This window comes from Paramisgurnus dabryanus, chromosome 20, assembly GCF_030506205.2.
Source record: "Paramisgurnus dabryanus chromosome 20, PD_genome_1.1, whole genome shotgun sequence".
Classification (NCBI taxonomy): domain Eukaryota; kingdom Metazoa; phylum Chordata; class Actinopteri; order Cypriniformes; family Cobitidae; genus Paramisgurnus; species Paramisgurnus dabryanus.
The window spans coordinates 2,514,683-2,537,384 of NC_133356.1; positions in this window are offsets into that span (position 1 = coordinate 2,514,683).

Genomic DNA, 22,702 nt, shown 5'->3' on the forward strand with positions numbered 1-22,702 from the left:
TTCACATTTTCTTCAATTTTATTGAAAGTATGTGCCTTGTTGTGATTGCGAATGGGAGACAAGTAAGGTTGGCAAAAGGATGATTCGAACCAATGACAACGCGTCAAAAGCCAGATTCACAAACCACATATGCCGCAGATGTTGAGCATCACATGTCACTTTTAAACTTTAGTTTTAGTTGTATTGCAGTTTTATGTACATAGCGTTTGCCAACAAGGGAAGCCATTTACTAGAGACTCTGAATAAATAAATCAAGAGATCAGATGCAAAAGCTGCTAACTGTCATCTCTGTCAAAAGTAAGAAAATTATATTAACTGAATGCTTTCGACACGTTTATCAAATATTGTCGCATCAAATCAACTTAATCCTGCTCTCAGGCCATTCAGAAATATAGTTTTTTAGGCAGTCTTTAATAAAAAAATGCTAATTAACAATCATGCCAGATGCATTTAGCAGGTTTTGCATCTGAACTCTTCAAATATAAATGAACCAATAGTGTTGCATTTACAATCATGTAAATTAGGGGGTGCTGCAGCACCCTTAGCACCCCTACTTCCTGCACCACTATAAAAAATGTGCCAAACAAACACATTAATATACATTTTTACGGCTGTAATTGTCTGTGGCCAGCTATGCATTTTTAAGTTTCACACAAGCTGCATTTTTTTATTTGGACAAGACACAAACGTGACATGACTGAATAGATTTGTTTGATTGAACCAATGAGGCAAACCAACCGAGCCAGATTAGTCATACATTCTGCCGAATATTTTATCTATGGAAGCGGATACCAGCTCAGATCGAAACAAATAATTGAATGTATGATGAATCACACATGATAATCATTCAACAGGACTTGCAGTGCAGTGGGCTGGATTGAATTTATGGAAAACTTGTGCCAAACAGGAAGCACTGTGAATTCCCATTGGGAACATCGAGTGGGGTAGAAGCTCTCTGGTTTAAACGTGTCAACAGAAACATATGGATGTCATTAACTAATGAAAACCATGTAATACATTATGCAGGCCATGGCTAAAAAACTTTGCCTTTTCAACCTAAATGTTAAACAAACCTGTAGACAGATACTTTCCAATTCCCAAAAAGGATCAGGGGATTTGTCTCATTTGCAGCATTTTTCAAGTGTCTCTTTTGCTGTTGGGTTGGTTTTCCGTGACTGAATAATTGTGATCCTCTTATTCATGAGATAAGGTCTGCAGACCGTCAGTGAGAGCAGGCCAGCACATGTGAACTGTTAACCACATAAAGACACATTCCTACGTGTGATGTTGCTCACGTGAGGGAAAAACACTGTTAATCACTCAATAAAAATGAAGAGTTTCGTTGCAAAACGAGATAACTCAGTTTTTTTTTATTTTTCAGAAATCTCGTTTTTTGGTTGTGCATTCCAATTAATATCAATTCAACTGCAGTTGGTTTGTTTTGATTTAAACCTTATAACTTAAAAAATACAGCTAAGTAGCACCATTAAACAAAATAATAACATGATAACAAAAAAATAAACATATTTTTATAAAAATGTTAAAAAGGGATTTATCTAGTTTTGCAATGAAACTCTTCAAATATTGTTTTATCTAGAAAGAAAGTTATTTCTATATATATTTGTACAGAAGAATTACATTTAGGCTTTATAAAAGCAACTGATTTACTAACCCCTGATGTCATTCCATCCTCATATTATTTTTATTCTCGCATCAAGTAAAAAAAGGAAATGTTATCCAGATTAAAGCCCGATATACACTGTGCGATTTTAAATAGTCCTTTAGGATTGTTGCTTGACACACTGTGCGATCAAGATCGTAGTTAAGTCCATGTCACCCTGTAGAATCTCAGTTTCCATTAATGTCAGAATGTTCCAGTTTAAAGACTTTTAAAAATTGGATGCACACAAACAAACGCGTCCGTAGTTTTATGTCAACGATGGGTGACGGCTGGGCGAACACACGCTGAAGCAAGGCTAGCCAACCAAACAACATCTAGCGTTCATTTTAATCATGACTTTTCTCGAGCATAAAAGAAGAAAAAACGAAGGAGAGGAGTACCTGGCATTTGTATTTCCAGCACTTATGTCCACCTGGTTCTTTTCAACATTTGTCTGCGATGTTTTGAACATTGGTCTGCATCATTGACTTCTATGCTTCTATTGGTTTTTGATCTGCCGGTTGTCGTAGGGAGATATCATACAGCAGGGATTGTGTTTCTCAATTTTTGACACTGCCAGAATTTTGTCGGAGGATAATTCTGATCGCAACGGTCATTAATCGGCTGTCTGTGAATACAGTTTGTCAAACTAGCGATCAAAGACAGCAGATTTTAGCCTAGGATTCCAGGAATCTTTTAGGGGCGGTTCACATTTCGGGTCTAAATCCACGCGGAAAACGCGACTGTCGGCTGGTTCTTGGCACATGACCTGCGGTGCACTTACGTCTTTCTAGAAAGTTGAAATGTTTTTACGTGGATGCGGTGCGGACGCGCCTGGAAAAACGTGTGCGTTTCACTGCGTAGCTCATGGCCAATCGTTTCAATTATACCAGATGACGTATGTAGAGCGACATAAATTCAAACGTAAACGACTTTTATCGGTTCGTGTGCACACAGCTGAAAGCTATGCAACTAAACCGGTAGTTGTATGCTGATATTGAAAAGCAACACAATTTAGTGACCCTATGACAACCACAGTACAGTCATAATGACAATATGATATTAATAATTACCACTTACCATTAATAAGTTAATTGTACTTTGTCTATGACAATTTGGTCCTATAAAACTCTGTGGCTATCATGTCTTGTCATATCCAAACATACTTCTTGGATATGAAATTGTTTAACGCCAAAAGTTGCTCTTTTTTAAATAAACTATTTACTACGTCCATATTTTTTGGTGATGACACACTGATGCCACAGAGCATGGCCCCGCCTTTAACACAATTACAAGCATCCAGATGTGGAGGTATTTGAAAGTTCAGAGAGACGGCAGCTTTCCTGCAAGTGGGCGTGGTTTCAGTGCTGACAGTGGACACGCCCCCAGCGTTTGAGAGCAGAGAATGCTAAATGGTTTTGATTTTTATTAACTTGCCATTTTGTAATCATTCAAATTTGTCTGTGTGGTAAATATCACATTTTCTATGGTGTGACAAAATGAGAACACATTTAATCTGACTTTAAGGATGTTCTTTTAACTGGTCTCAGAACATCATGTATAATGACACAGATGATAAGTTTTACATTACACTGTTCACAAATTCAACCATCATATCATGGTCTTGTTTCCGTGAGTCCCCTTTAACAAGTAAAAAACCTGTACCCTATAAAAAGAATCACAGTATGGGCAAGAGGAAATGATGTCACATCCTGTTTCAAAGGCATGAATTGGTGCTGTGTTCGAGCAGAGAATGGCAGAGGGCAGTGCAGCCTGCGGGATGTATCGGATATTTATAGAGTTGTGGAAATTCCAAGACTTCCCCTTTAGCTGCCAGCCCACAGCAGATGGCAGAAATGTGTTATTTACACAGCAAAGACTTTGGTCATTGAAATCTGTGTATGACAGTGATGTAAAACTTGTGGAAAAACATGCTCATTTTATATTACACCCTGTGGCATTTCTAACCATTTAGCCCAAAAAAACTCCGAAATAAACAATTTATGTAAACAGGAAGACGTTACGCAGCCATAAAAGCAAATACTTCTTTATGCGAGTGGATGTTTATGCTTTTTTAAATCAGACAGTGTGTGAGAATAAGTGGTCGATGCATAATAACTAAGATAGCCTGCCACTGTTTGGACTGTGAACTAAAAAAAACTAAGTTTGTAGTTTGGGCGTAAAAAGGAAACATTCATGACTTTGGAACGCTTGTTGTGGAAAAGTGTTTTAGTCAAACAAGCCTGCTTTGTTCAGGGCAGAGCTACAGTAGATAAACCCCTCACATTTCCTAAATAATTACTCATTTACAATGAAAAGTTTCCCTCAGCTAAAGGATAAACAGTGGATGTAAAAATATGTGGTGTTTTGCTCTGTCGGACATGTTGTCCATATGTGTAATAAAAAATGACCCAACCCGAATATGAATTATGTATAATGAGCAGCATGGTGTAAAATATTTATAAATATATATTCATACTGGGTTTAAATGTTTGTGCTTGCTTTGAACTATCTATTTACAGTAAAGTAAAGGACAGGGTGGGATATCATCTGTACATAGTTATTAAAAGGCCTAAACTAGCAAAGTATAAATTAAGGAAAATACAGCTGTGTTTTTTCAGAGCTATTATCTCTATACTCTCGTTTTGAACATTTGTCCTATAATAATATGTCAGCCCCCCACCTCTTATTTTTCTTACATAATAAAACTTCAATTATATCCAGCTTTCCAACAGCACAGCTATATCTTTTTGTGATAAAATATATGACATTTGCTGAGGTCTTAAAATACAAGGAAATTGTATAAATCTGACCATGTCAATACTAAAATGAGTAGTGATAAATTAAGTGATAATAAATAAATAAAATAAATAAATAACATTTCCAAGATCTTGTCATCTAAATTTTCTACGAGGGCATCAAAACTACTTATTCATGGAAATATCTAAGCAACAAAACACTAAACCCCATCTCTTCAAAATCTTTTTCTATTTTAAAACCTTATCTTTTCTGTTCTAAAAAAGAAAAACGTATTTAATAGGCTTGATATGTTTATTGCACTTGTTTTGTATTGCTGTTCTTGTGTTGTTCTGATTGCTTCTATTGTTTACTTCATTTCTAAGTCGCTTTGGAAGTCTGTTATGTAAATGTATTACTCTGCAAGTAACTTCACTATTTTGCCCATTATAAGACTTATTCATTCATTTAGATAATTTTTATTTTGTCTTTAGTTTGACTCTGTCATTGACAATTTGCCCATCCACATACCTTTGTTCTCAATGCACACTTGTTCTTCTTCTCAAGGTTGAACATCTCTCTAGCGACATCTATCGGTCTGTATGTAACACACACCCGAAAACAGTTTGACCAATCGATTCAAAATGTTTAAAACTCATAATTTAGTGAAAAATTGAAATAAATGACATCTCTTAAAGATATTACATTAAATTAACAATACCTGCACAGTGTGTTCGTAGGATAAAGTTGCAATGGATGTTTAGTAAATCCCTTTTTTACAAGCTCTTGCAGTCTCCCAAGTTCACCGGAGTTTATTTACGTTTGTGGCCCGTAATTTTCAAAATACAGGTATGGTATTCGTTTAAATTAGACAGGAGGATTTATTTTATGTAGAAGACCGTGTCTACCCACATGAAAAATACTCTAATATTTACTATAGAAAAAATGTAGTATACTGTAAAATATTATGTAAAGCATTTTGTAGTATAATTGGTAATATAATTACATAATTATAATAAGAAACTATAGTATCTAGCTACTACCGTTTACTAAATACTAAAGTATACCCCATAGGGCAAAAGAAAAAGAAAAGAAAAAGACACTCCCAGGCCAAAAATATATTTCACATATATGCTAAATAGGCCTTTATTTTGTAGAATGTTATGCTCAATTGAATATATTTTTTAATTTATAAAAAATATATTTAGTTTTAACCTGCATATATCAACATATATTTCAAAATGCCTAAACGTATTTTATATATATGCTAAATACAAGTTTCTTTTAAATAGTATATTTTTGAAGTTGAAACTATATGTTATTTTATCTTTGTAAAACTGATAAGTTTACAGGTTTTTGGAGGGCTTCATATATTTTTTTTATGCTTTTTTATATATTTCAAAATATACAAGACTGGCCAAAAAATATATAGGTGAAATATATATTTTGTAAGCATTCAATATTTTCAGCAAATATATTTTTTGGCCATTTTTTGTATATTTTAATATATTTATTTTGCCGTATGGGTAGGCTACTAAAGTATTTTTTATAAATGTTTGTTTGATGCTTGCACTTGCAAGTTTTGATTTATAGATATACACACATTTCAGGCCAAAAATCCCAAAGAGTACAAAGAGTAAGTGGGTTATATAGGTATAATGTATATATAATGTTACAAACCACTAAAGACAATACGACATACTCAAATTAAGAAAACATGACGTGTTCTGTCTTCCATCAAAACTGCATCCAGCTGTACTGTAGTTTGTTTGATTGTTGAAGTTGAGAAGCTGTCATTTCTCCTTTCCTACACTAGGTGTCAGAGTCGTCTCACACAAGATAGTTTTTTGTATTTCAGATCTTTAAAATATTAGTTTTGTCAAATAATAATAAGTTCAGTATTTCTTTGAGTAGTTAAAGCATTTGATAATTTATGAACTTCTGCAATAAAAAAAGGAAAATTAGTTTATTATTCATACTGTGGTCAGTGAAGAAAAATCTTTTTTTTTTTTTTGCTTGGAAAAGAATTGCTTTTCAGCAGTGCAAAGGTTATGGGTTTGATCCCATGATACACACAGACAGGATGTACAAGTTGCTCCAATCTCATTTATTCTTGTAATTTACTGTAGGAAGTCTAAGGTGTGTTTTTTTATAGCCTATATGACAAGGATGTGTGATATCCTAATAAGGCAAGAACATCTGCTCTAACGGAAATGAAGTAAAACGGGATGCAGCCTCACTGGAAAATTACAGAAAAAACACTCAACCCTTAAGGGTTAAATCTAACGCTATAACTTATGTGAGTGTAAGTGAAACATTTACACACACATACTGACAAAATTTACTGCCAAATACATAAATGTAAAAATTAAGAACACATTTATAACCATCATTACTTAAAACATGTTTACAGTAAACCTATTGCCTGGTATTTTACAGCAAGGCTACAGCAAAACCAAAATATACTGTACAATTTCCCGCTCAAACAAATTTACCCAGAATGCATTCTGAACCGCAGTATTTTACTGTGATGTACACACACAGTGCTGAGGATTTTACAGTAATGTGCTGCTAAATCCAACAGTGTGGATGTAAAATAATAAACATTATGGGAGATACACATGAAAGCTTTTAATATAATTTTGTACAGCAGTAAAATGGTTGTTAAATATTTCCTCCACCCTCACAGAGTTTATTAGGACTCTTAAATTTTATGTTTTCTTGATGCGTTTTGTTGTTGTTTATTAGACAGATTTACAGATTTTGCTAGGAAACCTTGACAGGTTTTAAACATGAAATGTAAATGAAGTGTTTTGAATCTCAGAGCGTTTCTTGCATGTACTACGACTTTTGGAATGAGCTCATTTTCATAAAGTTAAGAGGTGTCTAAATGCCATCAACGTTTCTAAAATAAGAACCTGATATTGTGAAGGGATTTATTATTGTCTGAGACGAGGGACTCATTTTCTCCTCAGCAGGCAATGTTATGTTAGCCATAACCAGCTGGTAAAGATGATAAAAGATGTATTTACTTTTAAAACTTAATTGCATTTCAGTGTTAAATGCCTGTGAAGAAAAAGATGAACATATCTGTAAACCTTATGGATACAGACTTTTATTTACTGATAATTCTTATCCCGTTTGCTCGTACCCCATGCATACAGGACACCATTTCAGGAAAAAAGAGGCCCTAGCTGTCAATGGGGCTTTACCCTTTTAAAAAGTACACATTTGCACCTAAAGAGTTCATTTTAGTTCCTTAAAGGTACACATTGGTAACAAAGAGGGCATAGTGCCTAATGGTATATTTGTACCAAATGTGTATCTGAAGTAAAATGGTACAATTTAAGACTTTTTAAAGGGTACTGCCCCAATGACACCTTGAGATTGTTTTTAATGCATGTATACATTTTATATATTTATACAAGCTCTTTCTCTTTTACAAGTCTCATTCTGTTAGTATAATAATTCAGAAAGGCACAAAGGTTTTGGTTTCTTGGATAGGGCTTGAGTCCAAGACTAAAATGCATGTTTGAGCTAAAAAAAACTGCTTGCACTGCAATATCTTAACATATATCAGCGGCATAAGATGCACACACAGGATTGTTTTTTGTAAGGTGAGTTTGTAAAAACTACTTAAATGTCCTATAACCAAGGCTTAGTCCTAAACTAATCTAATCCTTGTCCAGGAAACCGCCAGAAAGAGTTTGAGGTCAGAGAAAAGGATATTTTGAAGCACAGTAGCCACAGCAGGACATCACATATGAGCATGCATGAAGTTTTCCTCCATTCCTGCATACAGAGCTGGGATTTGAACTTTCTGTACGCATGAGCGTGCATCTGTTATCTCCATCCTGCTGTTTCAGACACATTTCAGATCTTATAGTCTTTGTAATAAAGTTTTATGATTAAAGTGTGACCCTCATTATGGACAGCATAATTAGATCCTCAGTTTACCCAGGACTGTGACAGTGTTTAAATTATACAGCGGAGAAGGGTGGGCATCTTAAAGGAGATGATTTGTTGATGTTGTGCCACCCAAATTGACTTTTAGCATCCAGACAGTTCTGGTAAACTGGATTAAAGAAAGAAAAGGTTGATGGTGATATATGGTGATCTCAGATAACACCTATACTAATGTGTACTTAAATATAATATGTATAAATCGATTAAAGTAGCAGCCATAAATAATAGTCATTGAGTGTTTTTTTTCAAATATTAATGTGACGTGCCTGAGCCCACTGTTGCTGTGGTTACAAATGCTATTCACATGAATGTCTAGCAAGGTGATTAACTTTTTGTGTTGTTAATAAAACTTATGCAAATCCTTTTGACACGCATGTTCATACAGTATAGAAAAAGAATATTGTTATTTTAATAAAAATTGAATACACTAAAAAGGAACCAAATCTGTCACTGGGGCAGTACTCTTTAAAAAGATCCTAATACAGAATACATTTGGTACCAATATGTACCTTTGAGTTACTTATATGCACTGTTTAAGTAGAAAGCGTTAGTATTTGAAAGGGTGCTGCGTGACAGCTTTGTGTCTTTATTTCTCAGTGTTTACAGTATTGTGCAAAAGTCTTACGCCACCTCCAGCTTTGTTGTTGTTTTAGAAATGTTTGAATGACATCCATATTTACTTTTCTCTTTATAAACAGAAAATAAAGGAAACATGTTTTTAAAACAAACAAACAAGTCAGTATTTAGTTTGATTTCTCTTGGCACGCGTTATACTCTTTTGAGGAGACTGAAGTCCTGCAGTCATTAGAAATTAGGATTTTTACATTTCCTGTATATTCTGGTTGTATTCTATACTAGTCAACATTTGAAGTGAATCAAAAATCTTCATCGAAGTTGTCCTGAGGCAAGGGGTATTTGTTTTAACCTCCTAAGATCCGAGCTTGTTTTTTTTCAGATTTCTTCCAGCTATTTGGGGTTAGGAGAACCAATAAATATAATAACCAAATATTTTTCTTTGCACATGAAGCAGTGTAATTGTCCATGTTTGTGTACAACAGATTCCAGTTACACAGAAATTCTGGTGCAGGGGCAGCCAGTGACTCGACGCGAAGTTCGTCACAACATGTATGTAGCCCGTCATGTGTGTGGTTCCTTTTTTTTTTTAATATGTGTTCTGCACTTCGAGAGATCCTGTGTGCATCACGTGTTTTGTCAAAATAAGTGCCTGCTGCAGATGCATCGAAAAGGTTTATGTTAAAGAGACTCTCGCGTTTTCTTTTATCAGAAACGGTTTTGACGTGTGTGCAGCAGACACTTATTTTGACAAAACGCGATGCACATGGTTCACATGACGCAACGAACACATCTTTTGAAAACACAAGCAACACACACATGACACTCCAAACACATATTTTTTCATATTTTGAAATTAAAAATGCAGCCGAAAATGTCAACCGAAAATGAATGTCAACCGCGCCCCTCCCATCTATGCGCTAGCGCTTGGGATTCACTCATGGTCAAGCTGTTATCAGTCATCACCCACCACTCCCCTCCATGCTCAAGCAAGTTTCACTCACCGTCGAGCTGTTTTTTTTTGGTTTCGGCCAAGAATTTTCATTTTGGTGCATCCCTAATATATATTATTTTATATTTTATATTGCCTTTTCACGGACCACAGTTTGGGAATGGCCGCTGTAGGCTATGCGTCGGTTTTCATATACTTCTGCATCGATGTGCAATTACACATGCAGACCGCTAGTAGTCAGTATCTATTCATGTAACCCACAGCAGCAGTGCAACGGTTCAAGTGGACAAATCACAGCACTTGATTTACTTTGCTTTGATTTGGTTCACCAGGTGTTTCTAAGATATAGAGATCGTTCCCTAAACACATGCCATTTGAGTTCAAAAATGCCCAGTCATTTTTCTCCTTTAATGATTCATTTATCACACGACCCTTAAGGTCTCTGTGCTCCAGGTTGCATGCCATCTCATTTGCTTCCTGCTGTGGACACAATGTCAGGTTAATGAAAATCCCATGGGGTGGTGGAGGAGATTAATAGCAAATTTGCTCCCTTTGTCAGAAGTGCTAATTTTGCCCAGCTGTACAAAGGTTCATTGATTGAGGTCGGTAAATTAAAGAGAAATAAAACTCAACTGGACCGCTTACATTCATATTTGTCCAGGTGAGCTATTAGATGCAATACCAAAGGAATAATGTTAATGATAGTATCAACTGCTTAATCAGTCTTTTAAAGCTGCTTTGAAACAATTGAACAATTGTGAAAAGCATTATATAAATAAAATAAAATAAAATTGAATTAATATTGGAAGAGCTCATATGCAAAAAATTAGACAGGCCTAATGATATTAACCAAATGTTCTTGGCACGTATTATACATTCATCAAATACTTTCGCTTCAAATCTGCATAATCCTGGCCTCAGGCCATTCAGAAATACAGCTTTGTTGGCAAAATCCATTAAACCCCATTACATTTTTCAGCAAAGTCCTCTAAGTGCACGGAAGAAGAATTGAATGAAAAATGGCACGTGTATGTCAAAGTGCAAGAGCTTTTTGACCCAGTTAAAGGAAATTTACAAAATATATTAGGATATTGATTGAATTTTTGAGCCTTTGACTTTATTCAGTAAGGAGAGTGAAGAAAGACTTTTTGCATGGATTTTTTTTTGCAGCATTTGTAAAATACCAATGAAATTACTAAAGTGATATTAATGAAAATAAGGCATTTCAGTTACTGACTTACCTTTTGATTTCCATTAAAGTGATATAACTGATACCTAAACATAAGAATCAAATAAAAAAATGCTCATTTACAAGAAAATACTGTATGTCAGATGCACTTATAGGGAGAGAGATTTACATACATGCATTTTGCAAATTATTTCATACAAATCGACTTACAGTGCAATTAAGATATACATTTTTATCAGCATGTGCCAGTGGCGGTTCTACACGGAGGCCAAGGGTGGCCCGTGCCTCTGTAGACATGTCCCTGGCCACCCCTGTGGCCACCCCGTGCTGACCAAATAAAAAAGTATACATTTATTTAGATTTTACACGCGAGCGCCAAAAGCGGAACTAATGCGACGCAACGTTCTATACGGGCAAATTAGAGCGGCGCTCCCAATCACTGTAGCCGGCTGCGGGTGATGCTCGGCGAATTTGTTCCCAATCTCCCGATGTTGAGAATGTGTATGCAGGTTTGGGCACTAGTAAGGACTCTAGCTGACTTGACATTGGGACACTACTGTTCACTTGTTCTCCTGTGACGTGGCTGCTGAGGCGCGTTGTGATCATTCACAGCTGTTACTCATCAACAACCGGTAAAACCAACATCTCGCTAACTTTTTAAAGTTTACACATTGTAAAAAGCGCTGTTATTATGCTCTTACATATACGTGCATACAATTGGTGGAATTTAATTAAATGTTACATATAAAAATGTTTACAATTTAAAATAAATATTATTTTAAATACTGATTAGATTGTGGTCCCTAACTGTCTAGCAATGTGTGTTTATATGTAAACTAAAACAAACGTTTGTCTTTATAAAAGTTTGCATTTCATAAAGTTTATTGAGTAGGGTCGCATGATTATCGGTTGGGGGGCTTTAGAAAAGAGCCCAGCTCCCCTTTTGCACCTGCACTCACTCTTGTATTAAATACATATTTATATGATTGTAAAGTAAAATAAAGTTTACAGGGCAGTTTCCCCGTAAACTGAAAACAACTTGCAATGCCATATCTTAAAATACACCAGTGCCCTTTGTTTTGCTTCAAAATGCACACAAGTAATGTATTTAGTAAGGCATGTTTGTCAAAACTAGTTATATTTCCTAATTAAACTATAAGGCCTAGTCCTGTCTTAAACTGATTCCTGTAACCACCCCTATTATCGTTAAATATAATTTCTTGCCATTTTTATGTGCCCCTCTTGTAAAACACTGGCCCCTCCTCGGCCCCCCTAGTGAAATTTGTCTAGAACCGCCACTGGCATGTGCATATGTTGAATTGAACCCATGACCTTTGTGCTGCTAATGCAATGATCTACCAACTGATCTACAGGGGCACAAACTTAAGTTGTGATGGTGCTGAACTATTTGTCTGTCTGTACGTCTATATCCATGCATCAAAACCTTAAAAAGGAACACTTTTTTACTTAATATGATTAATACAAATATATAACAGTATCATCATTTAATTTTGCATCATTGTACTTCACTCTGCATCTGTTAAGCTGAGCTAGTTTTTGTGCAGTAATGTCAGTGATGTAATGATGTAATTATATAACAATGTTAATTACATAAATAAACGGCAGACATGAAATTAAACTAATGATTGACTACAGTTGTCCCATGCTACTGCGTTCGCATAATTAGTGCTTGGGTACTTTGTCGGCATAAGAGCTTTTCACGGTCAAGGCGCCTGTAGAAAATACATTCATTGAAATATTATTTTCCATTTTAGTGAATAGAGTCAGATCATAAAAACACTGAACTCTCTTACCTGCATACAGTACAGTCTGTGTTAATGCGCACTTAAAGCTGATAAACATGTTTGAGTCTATTATTATAACCAGAGGGTTGAGACACGCTTACAGTAGACTGCTGATCATCAATTATATCAGTACAACAAAAAGGTCATCCGGCTCAAACTACACAGTACTACATACTGAGGTGTGTGAGCAAGATGGCGCCTTTGTTTGGCATGGCCGCTGCTTCATCACTTTTGTATCGTTCTTATTTGTTTTTGTACATCTCCTTTATGGTCACTATAACCTGGCCTTTGAACGGTTATGTTACCGCTGTTCGGTCATACGATCGCGTCACTCTGATGAACATTGGAGTGTATATGGAAGAACTTTGCAGCAGCTGGGGGAGTTATAGTCAAACTTTTCCACCCCCGTTGGTGTGTGTACCCACCTTATTTGATTGTCCATTTTTGCTTCGGGGAAATGGAAATCCCAAGAAGAGACGAAGGAGAAGGGGTTGCAGAGCCGGTGTTCGGGTCAGGATGAGGCTCTCTTCGCGGATGGGGGTACCTGGTGTTCTTTTCGGGCGGCGGCCGCGGTGTCTTCTGCCGGTTTTTTCCCGGGATGTATGTGCTGAGGGCGCTCCGTGGCAGGGTCGCTTTCAGCCCGTCCTGCCCACTGTTCGAGATCCCCTTTGGTCATCGTGGGGCGGTGGTGATGTCGCTGTTAGGAAACGGCAGTCACGCGACTGTAACAGGTGTCTGCGGCCACTACAATCTGCTATTAAGGAGTCTGGCCCACCATCATCGCTCCGTTTAGCGCTGCTCAATGCTCGTTCCATCTCTAATAAGGCGCATGTAATAAGCGATCTCTTCATACAAGAAAAGATGGATTTTATGTTCCTTACCGAAACGTGGCAAAAGGATAAGGAAGCTGTTCATTTAAACGAGCTGTGCTCTGCTGGCTGTTCTGTAATTGGGACACCTCGAACGGCCCGTCGAGGTGGCGGTCTTGCGGTTGTGTATCGTGACAGTTTTCTATGCAGAGTAATTCACTCAGAGACTTTTTCCTCGTTTGAGTCACAGATGATTAAGGTCGGTTCTGTTAATATATTTTACTGTGTGTTAATTTATCGCCCTCCTGGTCCTGCAGGTATCTTCCTTACTGATTTTACTGATTTTTTAACCTCTATGATCAAGTTAGACAAGGTTTTAATTATTGGTGATTTTAATCTTCATATTGATGATATGTCATGTACTGCAGCTACCGATTTCCTATCCATTACTGACTCTTTTAATTTTACGCAACATGTCTCTGGGCCTACACACTTGAAGGGTCATACCCTGGACCTTGTTTTTACTTTAGGTCTTGAGATAGTAAATGTGTGTGTGGAGGATGTACATGTAAGTGATCATTGTTGTGTCTTATTTAATCTGAACTTTCCTCTGGACCCTTTGCCTCTGAGAATTAGACCTCAAAGGAGAGTTATTAATCAGGATGTTGTTGAGAAGTTTTCTATCCGGTTTGATCCATGCCAGCTAAGCGGTTGCAGTGATGTAGATGTATTAGTTGAGTCTTTTAACAGCCAATGCTTAGCAATTTTAGATGTAGTATCTCCTATGAAATCAAACACTTTCTCTCTTAAAAAACCCTGCCCGTGGTTAAATGCATCTATTCAGAGCTTAAGAAGTAAACGTCGGAAAATAGAACGATTATGGAAGAAAACTAAACTTGAAGTTCACAGGATTTATCTTAGGGAATTAACTACTTCATTAAATGACCTTCTGAAAAGTGCTAGAACGGAATACTTCTCTCAGCTAATATCGTCTAATAAGAAAAACCCCAAATTCTTGTTTGACACTATTAATTCTATTGTTTCGCCTTCTGTCTCTCCAACTGCGGTGCTCTCCCTATCAGATAGTAATGTTTTTCTTAACTTTTTTGTTGAAAAAATTCAGAATATCAGAGCTAGCATTTCATCTCCCCCGGTACATATTAAGGATTATACTTTGTCTTTTTTCAATCCATGTTTTTCCTTTAAATTAGTGTCATTGGATGAACTTACCACTGTCTTAGATAAGTTGAAGCCTTCCAATGGCCACAGTGATGTTCTCCCGATTATTCTGTTTAAGCAAGTTTTTGATAGTATTGGGTCTTGTGTTTTGGAAATAATCAACAATTCTCTTCAAACCGGTGTGGTTCCAATTTTTTTTAAACATGCTACCGTTGAACCTGTGCTCAAAAAGCCCAATTTAGATCCTATGCTACCTATTAACTACAGGCCTATATCTCATCTCCCCTTTATGGCTAAGATTTTAGAGAAAGTGGTAGCAGAGCAGCTTTCTACTTTCCTAGAGATAAATGATATTTTTGATAAATATCAGTCAGGTTTTCGCAAAAAACATTCTACGGAAACTGCTCTGGTTAAAGTTTCAAGTGATATTTTGATGTCAGCAGATTCTGGGAAGCACACAGTGTTAGTTTTACTGGATCTTACATCAGCATTTGACACCATTGACCACAAAAACTTGATTAATAAACTTCAGGATCTATTAGGGATATCTGGATCGACTTTACAATGGTTCACATCATACCTTACTGGTAGAAGTTTTAGTGTTTTTATAAATCAGACCATGTCAGATACTGCAGGCCTATCGAGTGGTGTTCCTCAGGGTTCCATCCTGGGACCGATCCTTTTCCTTTTGTATATGCTCCCTCTAGGTCATTTAATCGGTCAGTTTAAGGATGTCTCTCATCACTTGTATGCAGATGACATTCAATTATATTGTTCTTTTAAGCCTAATGAATTATCAAAACTGTCATCTTTAACTAACTGTTTGAGTGCGATTAAGCAATGGCTAAATGATAATTTTTTAATGTTAAATCCAGCTAAAACTGAAACCTTAATCATTGCCCCTGAGCAGAGCATCCCTTTGATAAAACAGCATCTTGGCGATCTGGGCTCATCAGTACAGCTGAATCTCAGAAGCTTAGGTGTTGTTTTTGAAGCTACTATGTCTCTGGAGAAACATTCAAAGCAACTTATTAAAAACTCTTTCTTTCAATTAAGAAACATTTCTAAAATAAGAGCTCTGGTATCAAAGGCTGAGCTGGAGATGATAATTCACGCATTTATTTCCTCTCGATTAGACTATTGCAATAGTCTTTTTATTTGCCTTAATAAGAAGAACATGGGCCGTCTTCAGACAGTCCAGAATTCCGCTGCTAGGCTTTTAACCCATACTAGTAAAAGGGCTCACATCACTCCTGTTCTAGCTGCACTCCATTGGCTGCCAGTACACTTTAGAGTACATTTTAAAATTTTGGTTTTAACTTTTAGAGCCCTACAAGGACAGGCCCCCCTTTATATCACTGACCTGTTACAACCAAGTATATCCTCACGTAGTTTGAGATCAACTGATCAGAGATATTTAGTTGCCCCCCGTACTTATTTTAAAACAAGAGGGGACCGTTCGTTTCAAGCCGTGGCACCTAGGTTGTGGAACGCCTTGCCTCCATCCATTCGCTGCTTAAATTGTGTAGACACTTTTAAAACTCAGCTGAAAACCCTTCTTTTTAAAGAGGCCTTTTCTAGTCTGTAGGGTAGTTTGGGCTGGTTTAACGTGTACCTCTGATGTTTAATGCGTACTTTTGCTGTTTTTAGATGTTTTAATTGTTTTTATAATTTGTTGTGTATTCTTCTTTTCTTGTGAAGCACTTTGTGATCTTTATCTATGAAATGTGCTATAGAAATAAATTTTACTTACTTACTTACTTACTTACATACTGTAGGTGGAGTTTCATGTTTGTGCTGGGGGGACACCTATAGGCAGGCCGGGGAACTGCAATACAATAAGATTAAAGAGAGTGGGGTTTCCAGGTTTTATGTATGGTTTAAATAAATTAAAACAATTAGCCTTAAATTACTTGTTCTAACCACCAAAATAAACAATAAAAAATAAGTTAAGACAAATAAACTGAGAAATAGTTCCCTGCCTCCCCCAAACCCATACAGCAAAAAAAAAAAAAAAAAAATTATTTGGCCCAAAATATGTTTTTATTATATGATATGATTAATAATAATTTGTAGAAAGTAACGCTTAATTAAATATATTTTTAAAAATTTAAAATGAACTTAGTTTTAACTTTCATATATTAACATATATTTTAAGATGTAAAACACATTTCTAATTTTACTAAATATATTTTTTGCCAAGATATAAAAGTTATTGTATAAATAACTGTATAAAGTATAAGTATAAAATGTATAAGTATGTATAAATTGTAAAATTATAAATATATTTTTGTAGTTGAAAATATATTAAATTTTTAGCTTTTTAAACCTGTGACGTGAATATAAATGCTTTAAAATAATTCAAAATATACAAAAATTGCAAAAAAATGGTAAAAAAATAAATGTTTGTAAACATATTGCAAAAATTTATATCAGTAGCCTACATATATTTTTGGCCAATTTTTTATATTTTGAAATATATTTAAAATTATTTGATTTTTTTGAACAGAAGATTTCTTTAAATCTGACTCAAAGATGAATTGGCAAAAAGAGTACTTTTTTGCACTTTGCCTGTAAATCACTGTGGTTTATAAATAAACAGCAAAGACAGATATTCACTGCTGGAGTGTCGGTTCTGCATGCAAAGTATCATAACAGACCGTGTCAGATGTATGGCTGATGTCTACAATATAGCCGGCAAGACAAAGGAAAACCAATCTGAATATTTAACACGTGCATGATTGCTAAATGGTGTCATGCATTTTAAACAGGAAACATTTCATCAGCGTGGGAGCAATGAGATAATTGATAACTGCGAAAGAGACTAAAAATACAACCGAGATAAATGCTTCCAAATCTGAGCATAAGTATCCGAGGCACGCACGGTGTGATGTTTTAAAACAAGGTCAGAACTGAGTTCATACAGAGCGAGAGATAGTTTAACCCAGAGTTTACCGATAAAGATCAAATAAAAGTTTGCTCAGAGGTATTCGATTCACCACATTTATAGTTAACCTTATTCGCTCCTCGGTTACTATCGGGTTGAGATTAAAGAACGGTTCTGAGCTTAAACGCACTGCTGAGGATAGACCTGACAAATTTAGACATTGTGCTTCGGGGCATAAAGTGATCAAGGGTAAAACAGTCTCAGGACAGATCATGAGTTTGTACATGCATCTGAACATAATTCTTATAGCTTTAATAATTCTCATTTATCTGCAGCATTTAAAAAATATAGTGTTTTATACTGTATTTTACAACATCCAAAGTGCTTTTGAATGGACCTATCAGATGAATGTAAACGATTTACAGTAAAAGCTGTACATTATTTTTTTAATGGTGTATGGTGATCTTCAATTCTGCCTGAAACAGATGACACACTGAATGGAAGACAAAAACAAAGCCAGAGCAAAATAACAAATAAATAAAAATAAATAAATCATTGGAGATTTATTGAAGAAGAAGATTTTTCCTTCCGATCACGAAGGTGGAAAAACAGGAAGTCAGATTAAAAGGTCTCGGTCTGTCTCTGTATTTTGAACACAACATTATTCACTAGGTGCTCCTGAAATGTCTCACATCTCTGCGTGAAAGGAAAGCAAGCATGCTGGTTTATAAAACAATGTTTGTCGCTTGCTTTTAAACAATGTTTTGTTTGGAATATGATAGCACAAAATGAACTTTTATATTCTGTGTCTCAACGCTTGAACTCAAGTGTCAGGTTTTTTGGTGGTTATTTTAACATGATTTATGCATTTGTCCCTTGCAAATATGTACAATAGGTACAAAATGTGAGATGCATTAAAATATCCAACTACTGATGTTTTATATTTTGTTCACGTGTATATCCCAAATGTTTTTAACAATGTTTGAATCCAGTTCAACAGGAGTTTTAAAAAGGCCACCTGTCATTGGTGTCATGTCTGTAGTAAAAATCATAAATGTGTTTGACTTCATGCAGTGCTGCACAGACTGACTGGTGTATGACATCATAGTGAGTATGTTTACATGCTCAGAATAAGATAACTAACAAAAAACTGTTTATTATAGAAATATGTTTTCATACTGTATGTTTACAGACAAATAAAAAAAAGCTATGCAGAAAACTGCATTTACATGGGATTTCAAGATTTGTCAGGTTTCACCGCATAGATAGTCGTTCAAAAAGCTGACAGGAAATCTGTCTTGTATCTCTTTTCATGTCTGCAAAACCTGTAAATGTAACATGAGCTTTTTGCAGTTTCTCCCCCAACTGCTTGGGTCAAGCACAGACTTTTATGCCTTACTTTGGGTTACTTCTGTGCATGACGTTTATCTTTCACACGCAGAGAAATGCACACATGAACAAAACTGCAAGAAAGCCGGTTAAGGTGTTTCATGCAATGCGAAATCGGGGTAATGAGCAAAAAACTACCTGTGCTGAGTATTTTATTACATCATCCAAGAACATGATTTGTGAGTCCTATCTGACTGATTTCTCATTGGCAGTGGCAATATAGACTACAACTCCCATCATTCCACGCACCTTCATAACATCAACCTTGAGGCAAAAATTACTTATTGTGCTCTTAATGCCTCTTCATTTCGAAAATTTAATTTTAGGTGTTAAAAATATTTTTTAATCAAGTTTTTGTACAGTAGCTTAACTGATGACTTTCAAAATTTGAAAAGAAAGTATCTATGATATTCTGGCTCATGCTTACAAAATGTTTTTGCAAAAATCATAAATCTGATTACACAGAAACGTAATGGTACACATGCATAATTTTAAGCATGATTCATTCATGAAAAAAAAGGGATATGGGGTGAGTTACATGCCAACAGTGATTATTTAGCATCAGGGGTTTCTTCTATTCCCAAAACCTAAATCTGAGCAATAACAGTAGTGACATTTGCCGTACAGTACAAACAGCACTAATAAGGAATCATCAAAACTTCTTTTAACCGTCATCTTTTCCCATGGCACAACACAGTAGTCATCAAATGATCATATTTGGATTACGGATATTCATAAATCATAAAGCCAAACACAGTCTGAAAGCTTAAAACAACAAACTGTGACCTGAGAGAAATACAAACTCGCATTAAAGTGTCAGTGCCATCTGTAGAGGCATGCGATGCCCTGCGAAGCACCTGCTGCCAACAACGGATTCATTCGCTTTTGAAAAATGCGTCTACGCTTTGAGCTTCCCACATGCTTTGCCAGGAGATGGGATTTATTTTTTTCAGGCCTGTCCACTTTGCAGATTTAATTTAATTTTCAAAAAAGAAGCAGAGCTTTGTCTTACAGTTGTTACAGTTTAATATCATTTAGGCAATTTTAATTGCCTGTACAAAATCTCTAATTTGGATGCAGTGCCATCTTTCCTGCGTTTACAGATAAAGCTGTACCCTTTTTTATAAAGAGCCTCGTTAATTTAACATATTTAAAGTATATTTTTGCTGTGTTAAAGCCCAGTGAAACCAAAAACAAAATCCATCATCATATATACTGTACTGTATGCTGTGCCCTTTGGCAAAGGTTCAGGCTAAAAGTGGAGACTATTATTCATGTTAGCGGATGTAGAAAGCAGTTGTTGTTGGCCCCTATATATCTTGTCTCAGGTCAGCCTGGAGTCAGCATGCCCACCCTCTGAGCTCACAATCTGACTGCTGTTGGATAAAAATGAATCGCACTGTAAGCTTTAATTGGAGAAAACTGTAGAGAGCAAGACTGTATCCCTGTTGTTAAACCATGGGAATTCAGAATTTTGCTGAAAATACAAAACTGCTTTTCGGGAAGCGATGACATTACTGTGCCTATTAATGGCACCTATTAGGACCTTTGGAAAGGATGACAGCTGGGGTGCACATTTTGACAAAAAGACAATAAGTTATGGAAAGACAATAATGTCAGATATAAAACTTTTGCATGCCATTAATTTGATCTATAAACTCATTCAAACAGCGCTTTGATCCCAGAAAATTTTCATAAAATTGGCAGAGAGGCTTCTGTGTGAACGCAAATACGTCCTATGCATGTTCTGGGATCACTCCTATAAAGAGGACCTAACATCGGTATAACTTTTACAGAATGCGTCCTGTGTGCAGAAACAATGCCATAAGGGGCGTGCCGTAGTGAGGACGTGCATGTCATCGCAACCAGAAGTTATGGTTCAGCTCCTGGTTCACAAGGGGATTTAAATGCAGATTAACATTTATGACAAGAAATGTCTGCAAACTTGACTGAAGCAGAGATCAAGAAGCTTGTCACTATCCACGCTGAAACTGAAATCATTCACAGCCATGACAGATCAGCGTGTCAGGTATTCCTTTTGATCTCTTCATAAACACTAATGTGAGTGGTTTCTCGATAAAGAAATCACGGATAATAAAAAAAAGATGGATGTGAAAAAAGACTTTAAATATGTCTCGCTGCTTTACAGGATCTTTACGACATGAATGTCATTGTGCGGTGTGAGTGAACCAAAATCAAACAATCCTGGACAAATCCAGAGATGCATTTTCCCTAATCTCTGGGTGAAAAGGACTATTGGAACATACATTTAAAATGTATGGATGATGAACTGTTATTGTCAGACTACAACCAGCTAAAGTTGTTTATTTTGTGATTTACTGTTCTAAAATTCTCATAATATAAAAAACCATCTGTGAAAATATAACCTTGATATCTTTCATACTGACTGAGTGAGGTCATGTCAAAGAAATCTGATTACGAAGCCAACTTCTTAATAATAAAACGCAGTGTCAATAAAATCAATAATTTCAGTATTAAAATGAAAATATAAAAACTGTACCTCAAATCCAACCTGATCTCACAAAATACGTGAAATAGTCACGCATTTTTTTGCTTAGTTTTGCGTGACATTGTCACGTATTTCCACCATTTTACGTGCCCCTGCCACGACTTTCTTTTCCGTGACAGTTTCACATACTGCTTACTCAACTGTTTTTCCTATTTTTAAACAATTTTTGCTTCGGTTTGGGGTTAGATTTGCTGTTTGTGTTAGTATAAACCAATACTTTAAGTGACATCCTATTTTTTTTGTATGCTTTTTAAAGTCATTGTTGCCTGACGTTAGGGTTAGGGGCTGGACACACCAAAACTTTTAAACGCGGCTGACAACACCTTGAGCACATTTTTTTCAGGCTGCTCAAATCTGTTGTTAAAGCAATAATATAAAAGGCATTACCTCCTCACTCAGAGAAAAGCTACAATAGCTGTTCCTGGGACAGTACCCTATAAAAATGTCCTTATATGTACAATTTAGGTACAGATATGCATATATTTGGTACAAATATGTACCTTTGAGGCACTCTGGTGCACTCCATGATACCTTTTGTATCCTTTTTCTTCATTACTTTTATGGCCACGACTACTTTGATCCTCCTAATTTACAATGATATAAGCTAAAATGTATTTGTCTTAATGCAGTGTACACACAATATAAGATGGAGAAGACATTGCACACTTCCTGTATGTATTAGGTTTGAATCTGTGCAAATGAATGAGATTTAAGATCTAGGGTGATATATCTGCATAGTGGAAGAAGTCTGTGACACCACCAAAAAAAAATTACCTTCAATATTTTCTTTCTCAGATATTTCAGACCTGAGGGTTTGTTGTTCATGAGATGATATTACAGTAAAATTCATGAGGTTGTCAGAACTGATGGTGTTGTTAGCCTCGATCTCTTAAGACAGATGAGTCTCTCCACAATGCTCTTGTTGTCACTACCAGAAGAGGATCTTGCATAACATTTCATCATATTTCATTACAATTCATTTTAAACTAAAAATGAGATCCTATAGCTTTATAATTCATTTAGAGTT